The sequence below is a fragment of the Balaenoptera physalus genome (genome assembly GCF_965194825.1).
Source record: "Balaenoptera physalus genome assembly, chromosome: 3".
In the NCBI taxonomy this organism is placed as follows: domain Eukaryota; kingdom Metazoa; phylum Chordata; class Mammalia; order Artiodactyla; family Balaenopteridae; genus Balaenoptera; species Balaenoptera physalus.
In genome coordinates this window covers 55,226,933-55,240,697 of record NC_138890.1, presented here as the reverse complement: position 1 = coordinate 55,240,697, position 13,765 = coordinate 55,226,933, and positions in this window count along the sequence as shown.

The following is a 13,765-nucleotide window of genomic DNA, read 5'->3' as shown; positions in this document are numbered from 1 at the left end:
CGCTCGCCACAACTAGAGAAAGCCCACACGCAGCAATGAAGACCCAACGCAGCCAAAAATAAATAAATAAATAAATAAATTTATTAAAAAAAATAATGATAAAGTAGCCACCCTGTCTAGTATCATCACATCATTGTATTTTAATTATCTGCTAGCACTTATCATTGGTATTTTCTTGTTTATTTATTTGTTGGTATAAGGCTAAGATTTTTTTCTAATGCAAAACTCAAGAACTCTCCATTGTTCAACATAGTTCACTAATGTCCATTCAGTGCCTAGAACGCCTAGCACACAGTGGGCTCTCAATAAATATCTATTATGGATGCATAAATGAATAACCAAGGAGATAAAGCAAAGATTTTTACAATGAAGGGAGAGAAAACTATGAGGAAGCCTTCACAAGGTGATGAAAAAATCATGGTGAGCTACCTTAGTCTTGACTCATTCCCGTCAGAGCCACATTGTTTTGGGTGGGGGGCCCCAGTAGGAGGATGCTTGGGAACCTCTTTCTCACTCAAAGGCAAGTCAAGATTTCTTCTCTCTCCACATTTATCATTTTATACTGACATAACATTTTGAAAGACATTCTGAAAACATAAAAAGGCAGCCCACAATACCATCATCATAGCAAAGCAATTCTTTCCACATATAAATATTTCCTTTGAGTTTTTATTCATAAGCAGATATAGTTATCACAAAATTGCAACCGAAGAATATATACTATTTTACTGGGTTGCTTTTTAAACTCACCACTGTATCATAAACATTTTCTATGCTACTGAAGATCTGAATATTTCTGTAATATTAATAATAGCTACCATTTATTGAGAGTTTGCTATTTGCCAGGCATTGTTCAAAGCACTGGTATTATCTTGCTTTATCTGCACAATAAATTTTTAAGGAGGGTACTATTATTATTTTTTAGATTCCCCTGGTAGACAAAGCTCTTGCACATGCACATTACATGTATCAAAAACAAATTTCAGTATGAGATTGTTGATAATATTGACTGGCTACAACCCATATATCCATCAATAATGGAACACGAATAAACTAGGATGCATCAGGTCCGTGTATGCTATACTGCCACTAAAAATAATTATGCAGAAATATATAAGATGATATGGAAGAAATACTAAGAGAAAAAAGAATCAGAATGATATATTTATTATGATCCCATTAATACTTATTTTAAAAAGTCATATGCAGCTAAGTAAAAGAATATTGTTTGATTCCACTTATGTGAAGTATCCAAACTACCCAAATCCAATGACTGAAAATATATTGGTGGTTGTGCGAGGCTAGAGGAAGAGAGAGATGGCAAGTGACTATTAACCACTATGGGGTTTCTTTTGGGGTAATAAAAATGATTTGGAAATAGATAGTGACAATGGTTATGTAACTTTGTGAAAATACTGAAAACCACTACATTGTACACTTTAAAACAGTGGAATTTATGGCATGTGAATTGTGTTTCAATAAAGAATATATTTAAAAAGTAACTGAAGAAAAATGTTGTGTAATAGATAAGCATATGTATTTCAATATAAAGAAACAGGATGAAAGATGCACCCAAAAACTGTTGACAGTGATAGAAGGAAGGGTGGGTGGACATATGAAATAAGATAAAAGGAGGGGTTTCTGTCTAGTTCTACATCACTTGAATACGATTTGAATAATTTACAATTAAAATGTTTTAATTTATTACTTATTTAGTTTAAAATAATAAATTGTGCAATAAAAACAATAACAAAATTTTTAAAATTCAAATCAAGTAAGTAAAATAGACAATGTTTGATTTTTGTTAGTTAGTCAACTCACCAAGGTATTGAGATCAACAGATATCTTAAAAACTAAAAATAGAACTAACATATGATCCAGCAATCTGACTCCTGGGCATATATCTAGAAAAAACCATAATTCGAAAAGATACATGCACCCCAATGTTCATTGCAGCACTATTTACAATAGTCAAGACATGGAAGCAACCTAAATGTCCATCAACAGAGGAATGGATAAAGAAGATGTGGTACATATATACAATGGAATATTACCCAGCCATTAAAAAGAATGAAATAATGCCATTTGCAGCAACATGGATAGACCTGGAGATTATCATACTAAGTGAAGTAAGTCAGACAGAGAAAGACAAATATCATATGATATCACTCATATGTGGAATCCAATTTTTAAAAAGCGATATAAATGAACTTATTTTCAAAACAGAAACAGACTCACAGATTTTGAAAACAAACCTATGGTTACCAAAGGGCAAATGTGGTGGGGGAGGGATAAATTAGGAGCTCAAGATTAACATACACACACTACTATGTATAAAATAGATAACCAACAAGGACCTACTGTATAGCACAGGGAACTCTACTCAATATTCTGTAGTAATATATGGGAAAAGAACCTGAAAAAGAATGAATATATGTATATGTATAATTGAATCACTAGGCTGTACATCTGACACTAACACGACATTGTAAATCAACTATACTCCAATAAAATTAATAAAAAATAAAAAAGATCAGCAGGTATCATACAAATGAGAGGATTTCAGAGAAATGTTTCTCCTCCTCAGTACATGTGGCCTTGAGGCTGAATATTTTCCTCTCCATGTTACAAAGAATGACTTTTTTGGACTCATAATGAGTCTCAACATAATACTACATACACATACACACATACACACACACACACACACACACACACACACACACACCCCTACAGGTGCTGCCCCAACTCTCAAATAATCACACTGGACAGTACAGGTAAGAATAATTGAAGCTCAGGGACAACAAAGAACAAACCTGACACTGCTATATTTTCTTACTTTTATTTCACCCAAGTACAAAATAAAATGCTCAAAATGCAACAGTGAGTAGTGGAAGCATTACTTATAGATTATATATGGCTGTCTACTTAGAAAAACCAACATAATCTAAAGACAAACTACTAGAAAAAATATCAGAGAGCTTAGCCATATTGTTGATATATGATTGACCTACAAAAATCAACAGTATTTCTCAACATCAGCAATAGCCAATAGAAAATATAATAATAAGCAACAAACATATTAAATATTTCGGAATTCATCTAAGCAACAAATCTCAATACCTCTCTAGAAAATAATTTTAAAATCCAATAAAGGACAAAGATGAGCAGAATAAATGGAAATTATAATAATTTTTAAAATGTAAATTTTCCCATCACTAATCCATAAATTCCCAATAAAATTTCAACTTGAACACCTTTGAGAAAGTCATCATATTTACTCTAAAATTTACATGGAAGAAGAAAGGTCAATGCATATCTAAATCAACTATAAAACAGAAAATTAAAAAGCTGGCCACCATATATAAACACACACAATAAAGCCACAAGAGCAGAAAAATAGACCAATGGAACAGAATAAATATCTTAAAAACACAATCATGTGTATATGAACACCTCATATGACAAAATGCAAATAAATATATTTGACAAAGTAAATATGATATAAATAAAAAGTAGAAGAGAAGGGAGAGGGAAAATGGAATTTTATTTACTTACAAATAACAATAATACGCCTATTACATAGAAACATAAACAACATTTTTATGAAAAACAATGCTTTTCCCAAAAAATACAGTTAGAAGAGTGGCATCATTTCACATTTTTGCAAATCCCTTTAAGGTCTGGCTTAATAGAAGACACCTGAATTTCCATATGTGTTTCACACATTTCATTAGCTATCAAAGGGATAATATCATCACATATCATGTAGCCCCTGGAAAATGTTCATGTGCATTCATGAGAGTGAGAGTGGAAAAGCAAAGTCAAGTCTTAGTATTATTATGAAAACAGTTTTGACATCACAGACCCTCTGAAAGGGTTTCAGGGGCCTCCAGTGGACCACACTTTGAAAACATCTGTTGTACAGATAAAAAGGAGGAGTCAATGGATACATTAGAAACTGACACACCAGATAAAAAAGGTTAACTAAGAAAACAGTAGAGAAGGCCATTTAAAAAGGTATAAGTACAGAGCTTATCAATAGATACCTAATCCTAATTTTTAAAAAATGTTTTGTTATTAAAGACCAAAGCAAACACATCACGTAGAGAAACAGAGAAAATTTAATAAGGTGAGATAGTAATTATAATTAAAATAAAATGACAGAGACCCAACGTAACAAGTATATTAATAAATGTGAGTTAGCTTAACTCATCTTTTAAGAGAAAAATATTTCCAAAATCACTCATAAAGAAATATCGAACCTCCGGTATACAAGAGCTACACCTGAAAAAAAAAAAGTGATTCTGAAAGGCTAAACACATCAGGATGGATACAGGCACAACAGGCAAATGAAATCAATATGAAAGCAGTGTTTGCAATCCTGATATCAGTCAAAGTAGGATGCAAGCCAAATACAAAAAAATATTAATGTGACAACAAGGGCACTACTAATGCTAAAAGCTGCAATTCAAAATAGAGCTATAATATTCAGAAGTGTCTATGCACTAAATAACAGAGCAATCATCTTCATAGAGCTGAAACTACAAAAGAAGCAAGTAGAAGTACACAAAAATACCCTGATGATAGACCTCAGCAAACTACTCTCATTATAACACAGGTGAAGTAGACAAAAAGTTAACAGGGCTATAGAACACCTAAACAACATTCTTAATAAAATAGATCTTATGGAAACATAGCAAACATTAAACCCTGATAATGAAACATACATTTTCCTCTCAAGCAGCACAGAACATTTACAAAATTGATCAGTCAACTCTTAGGTCACAAAGAAAGCATCAGTAAGTCCTATGGGGAAGAAATATTACAAACACCACTCCCTAATTATAATGCAATAAAATAAGAAATAAAATTTTCTCTTAAACAAATATTAAATGAAAGAGGAAATACAGCTCCAAATTTCTAAAATATGCTAATGAACCTACTACATATTAGAATTTATGGAATACATTCAAGCAGTAATCAGAAGAAAAAAATTGATTTATATGCTTACTGCAAACTAAAAATACATCTTTTTAAAGGGAACCCAGACATACGGAGGCCCTCCACAATATTCTGAGGTTTACTCTCAAAAATTGTATTTTAAAAGAACAGTAAAGTTAACCAAAATAAAGTACAAAGAAGAAAATAATAGATAAAAGTAAAAATTCATGTAGTAGATACCCAAAGCAATCTACAGATTCAATGCAATCCCTATCAAACTACCAATGGCATTTTTCACAGAACTAAAACAAAAAATTTCACAATTTGTATGGAAATACAAAACACCCTAAATAGCAAAAGCAATCTTGAGAAAGAAAAACGGAACTGGAGGAATCAGGCTCCCGGACTTCAGACTATACTACAAAGCTACAGTAATCAAGACAGCATGGTACTAGCACAAAAACAGAAATATAGATCAATGGAACAGGATAAAACACCCAGAGATAAACCCACACACATATGGTCACCTTATTTTTGATAAAGGAGGCAAGAGTAAAAATGGAGAAAAGACAGCCTCTTCAATAAGTGGTGCTGGGAAAACTGGACAGCTACACGTAAAAGAATGAAATTAGAACACTCCCTAACACCATACACAAAAATAAACTCAAAATGGATTAAAGACCTAAATATAAGGCCAGACACTATAAAACTCTTAGAGGAAAACATAGGCAGAACACTCTAGGACATAAATCACAGCAAGATCCTTTTTGACCCACCTCCTAGAGAAATGGAAATAAAAACAAAAATAAACAAAGGGGAACTAATGAAACTCAAAAGCTTTTGCACAGCAAAGGAAACCATGAACAAGACGAAAAGACAACCCTCAGAATGGGAGAAAATATTTGCAAACCACGCAACTGACAAAGGATTAATCTCCAAAATATACAAGCAGTTCATGCAGCTCAATATCAGAAAAAACAAACAACCCAATCCAAAAATGGGCAGAAGACCTAAATAGACATTTCTCCAAAGAAGATATACAGGTTGCCAACAAACACATGAAAGAATGCTCAACATCACTAATCATTAGAAAAATGCAGATCAATACTACAATAAGGTATCACCTCACACCAGTCAGAATGGCCATCATCAAAAAAATCTACAAACAAATTCTGGAGAGGGTGTGGAGAAAAGGGAACCCTCTTGCACTGTTGGTGGGAATGTAAATTGATACAGCCACTATGGAGAACAGTATGGAAGTTCCTTAAAAAACTAAAAATAGAACTACCATATGACCCAGCAATCCCACAACTGGGCATATACCCTGAGAAAACCATAATTCAAAAAGACTCATGTACCACAATGTTCATTGCAGCTCTATTGACAATAGCCAGGACATGGAAGCAACCTAAGTGTCCATCAACAGATGAATGGATAAAGAAGATGTGGCACATATATACAATGGAATATTACTCAGCCATAAAAAGAAACGAAATTGAGTTATTTGTAGTGAGGTGGATGTACCTAGAGTCTGTCATACAGAGTGAAGTAAGTCAGAAAGAGAAAAACAAATACTGTATGCTAACACGTATATATGGGATCTAAAAAAAAACACACACACAAAATGGTTCTGAAGAACCTAGGGGCAGGACAGGAATAAAGACGTAGATGTATAGAATGGACTTGAGGACACAGGGAGGGGGAAGGGTAAGCTGAGAGGAAGTGAGAGAGTGGCACTGACATATGTACACTACCAAATGTAAAACAGATAGCTAGTGCGAAGCAGCCACATAGCACAGGGAGATCAGCTCGGTTCTTTGTGATTACCTAGAGGGGTGGGATAGGGAGGTTGGGAGGGAGATGCAAGAGAGAGGGAATATGGCGATATATGTATACGTATAGCTGATTCACCTTGTTATACAGTAGCTACTAACACAACAATGTAAAGGAATTATACTCCAATAAAGATGCTAAAAATAAAATAAATTAAAAAGAGAAAACCTTGCTGATGTTACAGACTGGTCACCCAGGACCTCTCATTACTGCCTCTGGCGTCTGGAAAATGCAAATTGAGTATCATTTTTAAATAAAACAAGATGACAAATTAAAGTCCAGGCAGGTTCCTTTGCAGTTACAACCTAACACTGCAACTGGTCCTTGTTAAAATGGTTCCATTAAATCCAACTGCTCAATTCCCTCTTCCAACGTATGATATTTAACTGCTGCTACACAGTGAGGCCACACATTTATTATAAAAATAAAATGCCAAAAATCACAAGCACTTTGGTCTTTTTTTCAAAAAAAAGTTTTTATCGAGCGTACAATATAGTGACAAGTGGGATGCTCAGACCTGTTTTTTGAGAAAAACATTTTTGTTTGAATTTATTTACTGGTGAGGCAGAATAGATGCTAAGTGAATTGTGAAATGGACTGTCTTAACTTTACATCCCCCATACTCCTGAGCAAAATATTTGTTAAATGAACACTAAAAAAAGAGAGGGTGGCAGGTGGATAAGCAACTAATGTGGAGATGTAATTCACAAAAGATATGTAAATGATCAATAATAATATGAGAAAACCTCAACTGTAAGCTCCATGAGAGCAAGGCCTTTGTTTTCTGAATTGTTCTACCTCTAGGGCCTTCTTCCACACAGTTTGGAACATAATAGATGTTCAATATTTGCTGACAGGATGAATAAACTTTCCTGGTATTCAAATAAGTGCAAAATAGAACCATAGTAAGATGCCATTATTCATCTAACATAACCAAAATTTTGATTTTGTTTTTCATGATAAAACCTAATGTTGGCAAGCCACAGAAGGAGAAGATTTCAGGTATGATTCTATTTTGGAAATTATTTGGAAGGGGGAGGTGGGAGAAAAGGAGAGAGAAAGAGAGAAAATGGGGGGGAAAAAGGAAAAGAAGGGAGAGATGAAGGATCTCCAAGTTCATCTATTTCAACTCCCTCGTTTTATAAATGATGATGTCACTCATTTATTCAGGAGGGGACAAAATCCCTGCCCTCAGAGCTGTCAAATGAGGAGACAGACACTGAACAAAGTCATTAGAACGAGAAGTGCAGAGTGCTATGGGAAAGAGAAATGGAGCCCCAGCCTAGTGTGTAGACTCAAAGGGAGTCTCACAGAAATGACACTTCAGCTAAGACTTGAAAGACAGGTAGGACTGAAGTAGAGAAAGGAGCCCAATGACTTTGGACTCATAAAAAGTCAGTAGTAGTAAACTTAAACCCCTGAACAACGAACACTGGGGTACATGTGTCTTTGAATTATGGTTTTCTCAGGGTATATGCCCAGTAGTGGGATTTCTGGGTCATATGGTAGTTCTATTTTTAGTTTTTTAAGGAACCTCCATGCTGTTCTCCATAGTGGTTGTATCAATTTACATTCCCACCAACAGTGCAAGAGGGTTCCCTTTTCTCCACACCCTCTCCAGCATTTATTGTTTCTAGATTTTTTTGATGATGGCCATTCTGACTGGTGTGAGGTGATACCTCAGTGTAGTTTTGATCTGCATTTCTCTAATAATTCACCAGGACATGGAAGCAACCTAAATGTCCATCAACAGAGGAATGGATAAAGAAGATGTGGTACACATAGACAATGGAGTATTACTTAGTCATAATAAGGAACAAAATTGGGTCATTTGTAGAGACGTGGATGGACCTAGAGTCTGTCATACAGAGTGAAATAAGTCAGAAAGAGAAAAACAAATATCGCATATTAATGCATATATGTGGAATCTAGAAAAATGGTACAAATGAACCTATTTGCAGGGCAGGAATAGAGACACAGAGGTAAAGAACGGATGTGTGGACACAGGGAAGGGGGATGAATTGGGAGATTGGAATTGACATATATACACTACCATGTGTAAAACAGAGAGCTAGCAGGAACCAGCTGTATAGCACAGGGAGCTCAGCTCAGTGCTCTATGGTGACCTACATGGGTGGGATGGGGGTGGAGAGGGAGGTTCAAAAGGGAGGGCATATATGTATACGTATAGCTTATTCACTTCATAGTACAGCAGAAATTAATACAACATTGTAAAGCAACTATACCCCAATTAAAAAAAAAAAAACCTGAATATGACATACAAAACAAGAATGCTATGAAAAATGAAGTAAAGAATGCAAACCAATCAGGAAACTTGACACCCAAACGACAACACTGCAATGAGTTTTCTGAATTTTCTCCGTGACACTCATATTTCAGACTGAGTGCTAGAGAAGTCAGCAACCCGGAAATGCCAAGAGGCACAGACAAAAACAAAAACAACAAACAAAAACAATAAAAGCCTTCTCTCTCTAGGCAGAGGACCAGGAAAGGGGCAGCCTAGCAATCACTAAAAGAAAAGGCTATACGAAGAGATTCACTCAAAAACACTGTATTGATAAACCAAACACGATTTCTAAAATGTGTTTGAATAACCCCAAGGAAGGCCCCCACTCAAAAAGAACAAATTTTTTTTGAAAAGACTTAAGCCCTAATAAATCAATAATTACATTAAATGTAAATTATCTAAATCACCAATTAAAAGCCAGAGATTGGCAAAGCAGATTAAAAAACATGACTCAACTGTATGCTATTTATAAGAAATGCACTTAAAATGTAATGTGAATAAAAAGAAATATAGGCACTCCTATTAAAGGTACTCTAGCTAAAGGAAACTTCAGGGCAAAGAAAATTATCAATGATAGAGAGCGACATTATAAAATGATAAAAAGGTTAATCCAAAAAGAAGACATAGCAGCCCTAAATGTGTTATGTACCAAACAACAGAACTACCAAATATGTAAAGCAAAAATCTAGAGACATAAAAGAAGGAACAGACAAATCCACAACTGCAGTTGGAGATATCAATACCCTTCTCTCAACAATTGATAGTACAACTAGACAGAACATCAGATAGAATACAGAAGAACTCAGCAACACCATTAACCAAGAGGAGCTAATCAACATTTGCAAAACACTTCCCCCAACAACAGCAGAATATCCATTCTTTTCAAGTGTCCATGAAACATATACCAAGATAGTTTATATATCCTGGGCCAGAAAACAAACCCCAGCAGATTTAAAGAGTTGAAATCACAGAGGGTGTGTTCTCCAATCACAGTGTAAGCAGATTAAAATGAATTGCAAAAAAGACATCTATTTTTGACTTACCTCACTCTGTGACCACCTAGAGGGGTGGGATAGGGAAGGTGGGAGGGAGACACAAGAGGCAGGAGATATGGGGATATATGTATGTGTATAGCTGATTCACTTTGTTATAAAGCAGAAACTAACACACCATTGTAAAGCAATTATACTCCAATAAAGATGTTAAAAAAAAAAAAAAGACATCTAGAAAATCCCCAATTGGAAGACTAAACAACACACTGCTAAATAATCCATGGGTCAAAAAGAAAGTCTTGAGAGATATTTTTAAAAAATACATTGAACTGAATGAAAATGAAAATACACCATATCAAAATCTGTAGAACACAGTTAAAGCAGTGCTAGGAGGGAAATTTATAGCACTAAATGTATACATTAGAAAAGTGGAAAAGTCTCAAAAGAATAATCTAAAGCTCCCACCTCAAGACCTATAAAAGAAGAAAAAAATAAACCCAAAGCAAGCAGGAGACAGAAATAATAAAGAGCAGAAGTCCATAAAATACACCAGAAAAGCAATAGAGAAAAATCAATGAAAGAAGGAGCTGGTTCTTTGAAAAGACTGATAAAATTGACAAACAGAGCTTATTATTGAAGACCAGGCAGACATCAAAAAGATAATATGAAAATACTATGAACAACTCTACACACATAAATTTGACAATTTATATGATATACAGCAATTACTCGAAAAACACAAACTACCTCAACTCACCCAGTATGAAATAGAACATTCAAATAGTTCTACAACTATTACACAGACCACATTTATAATTAAAAAGCTCCCTAAAACAAAAATCTGAGGCCTGAATACTTTCACTGGCGAATTCTACCAAATGTTTAAAGAATTAACGCCACAGCCTCTTCCAGAGATTGCTGAGTGTTTACTATGTGCCAGGCACTGTTCCATTCCAACTGTTTTTACATGTCTGGAACTCATTTAATCCTTTCAACAACCCTATAAAATAGTCCCTATTATTACTCCATCCCATATGAGGAAAATGAAGCCCAGAGAGCTTATGTACACAGCTAGCACAGAGCATAACTAGGATTCTAGTTTAAACCTTGGGGCTATATTTGAATCCAATCAGATGCTCAGATTTCTTGTATTTTAATCTAATGGCAAATTTATTGTCAAATATCACTTTTGTGCAGGGAAATTCAGATCTGACCTGGATGTGCTATTTCAACAAAGAAGCTGGGGTAATACCAAAGCTGGCATTCTCAACAGAAATATGTGTTTTGTAAACAAAAATAAAGGTTATTCCTGCTAGCAGCTGCCATACAATTTCCATCTACATGACAGTTAAAATATATCTGTAAACCAGAAGAGAGGTTTCTTATTGGAAATGATAAGAGCTTCACTATAGCACAGCCAGTCACACCACTATAATTACAAGAATCAAAACACTGCTTCATTAATTTTTCCCTGCGTTTGTTATTTTACCTCATCAAGACTAATCACACCCTTTCCCATTGATTTTAACAAGCACCCTGGGTTAAACACTGCAGACAGCCTGGTTAGAGAAAGCTGTGGTTTATAGGTGCATCTTAACTGCCTCTGTTTAGCAGAAAACAGTATGTGTAAAACATTATATTGACAAATAAAATTTTCCTGACTAATGTTTTCTCTGAACAAAAGTGGAAACACAACTGCCCCCCGCAAAAAAATTATAGTGAAAACTAATTTAAATTTTAATATTCAATAAATGTTCTTCCTACTTATGTTCTTCCTTCTCAACAACTAAGAGACATTAACTCAGCCCTCAAAATAATCTGTGATGCCCCTGAAGGCAAGGTTTACCCAAGTTTACTGGATATTTGACCCATTTTATATTACAAGACATTGTCAGACAAAGGCCATGCTGCTGGGAGGGAAGACCAACTCTGAGGGGCATGGGAATTCTGGGAGTCCCAGGGATTGGAGATGGCCTACATCAAGGTTTCTCCAACTTTTCCAAAGAGGGACCTCTCCCCAGCAGAACAAGGCCCTGCAGTGTTTGAGGATGTACTAACTGTAAGTGCTTCTATCAGGCTGAGCATATGTAATTGTCATCCTTTGGTATTTCCAGTATATTCAACCTAATATAACACCTGCTATGTACAATGCAGCTTTCTAAGCAGTGTCCCAAGCAAAACGTCTTCTACGTCTCCTTTTTTAGAAATTAAGAATCCATTCCAATCTTACCCTCTACAAAGTTATAGATTTGTTTTAATAAAAATGTTTTTCCCACAAATCTTTGAGAAAAATGTTCTAAGAGGAACATTTTGCCCGTCTATCTTGTGGCTCCACACCTCCCTCACATAGACGGCCGTACATTCCCAGTACAAATACCCTGCTTTGAGGATGGCAGGTGATACCCCAGGAAGAGGTTTCAGAGGCAGATGGAGGGAAATAAACGCCTGGTTAGCACTTTGCTATTCCCCAGTTCTTCTCTGCAAAATCTCTGCCTTTAATAAGGCCCAAAAACATTGTTAGCATTTATTTTTCCAGGAGGAAATGGACTCATAGCACTTGACAGAACGATTAACACCTAAGGAACCAAGTTATAATGCTAGCTCTAACTTCACACAGACAAAAAGACTACTTCCCATACTGGAATCGTTCTAATTGTATTCTGAGGCATAGTTCAATCCAATTTAAAACTGTAATTAAAAATCATAGCCATCTAGTGCCTCAGATGTGACTCCAAGTTTTCCAAAGGCTTTAAATCCAATCATCAAGATACCAGAAGAACTGTACTGAACTTCTTTCTGCTGTACCTATGGAGATGTTCAGAAACATTTTTTTTAAGACATGAATTAAGGCTCTAAACTTCCATGCTATATCCCCCAACTCTGAAATGTCACTTGGGAAAGAAATTGTCAGACAGTAAAGGTTTCCTTGTAGTCACCCTAATCAGTGACAGGTATGACCTTGTACATTTCTCCCCCTCCTTGCCCCAAATTCTGTCCTCATTTACAATAACGTTACTCTGGGGTAATTCATTCATTAAAATATTTCTGGCTATTTTTGTAAACCTCTTGTCCTGAGGACCAGGGGAATTTTTTTTTGGACTGACTGACAAGAATGACTTTGGTTTTGACTACACTAACGACTACATCCTTAAACAAACACAAATAACAGAGGAGCTTCAGTCCAGAAAATAATTTCCCCTAAACCTCTAAAGAAACTGGCAATGTGATGATTTCAAAGTTTGCACAATTTAAGGACTTCTGAATTTAAGAAGGCACCTAAACTCAAAATAGGAAAACAAAAACACACAACTGAACAGTTAGCATTTTCCTTTGTCATCGGATCTAAATGTTCATCCTGGCACCGACACAAAGAAGTAATGATTCCACCAGCAGCCTAACAGATGGCAGGCACAAAATGGCTCTAACCTTCTCTGAGAATGCTGGAGAAGAGCTCCGTGAAGTTTAATTTAGCAGGATGGGGGCTGCATTTTCTCTCTGTTGCCTCCTGCACAGCATGGCTGTCCGCAGCTCAGAGCGCTACATCTTAAGGTGTGGAAGGACAGTCACTCAGTTTAACCCTTTCAGACAAGTAAGGGTCTTGAGTTATTATGGAATCCTTTTTCTGCATGGGATTCTGTTCCACCAAATACAACCCAAACTTTTGATCATAACAAAGCAGGCTGAGCAT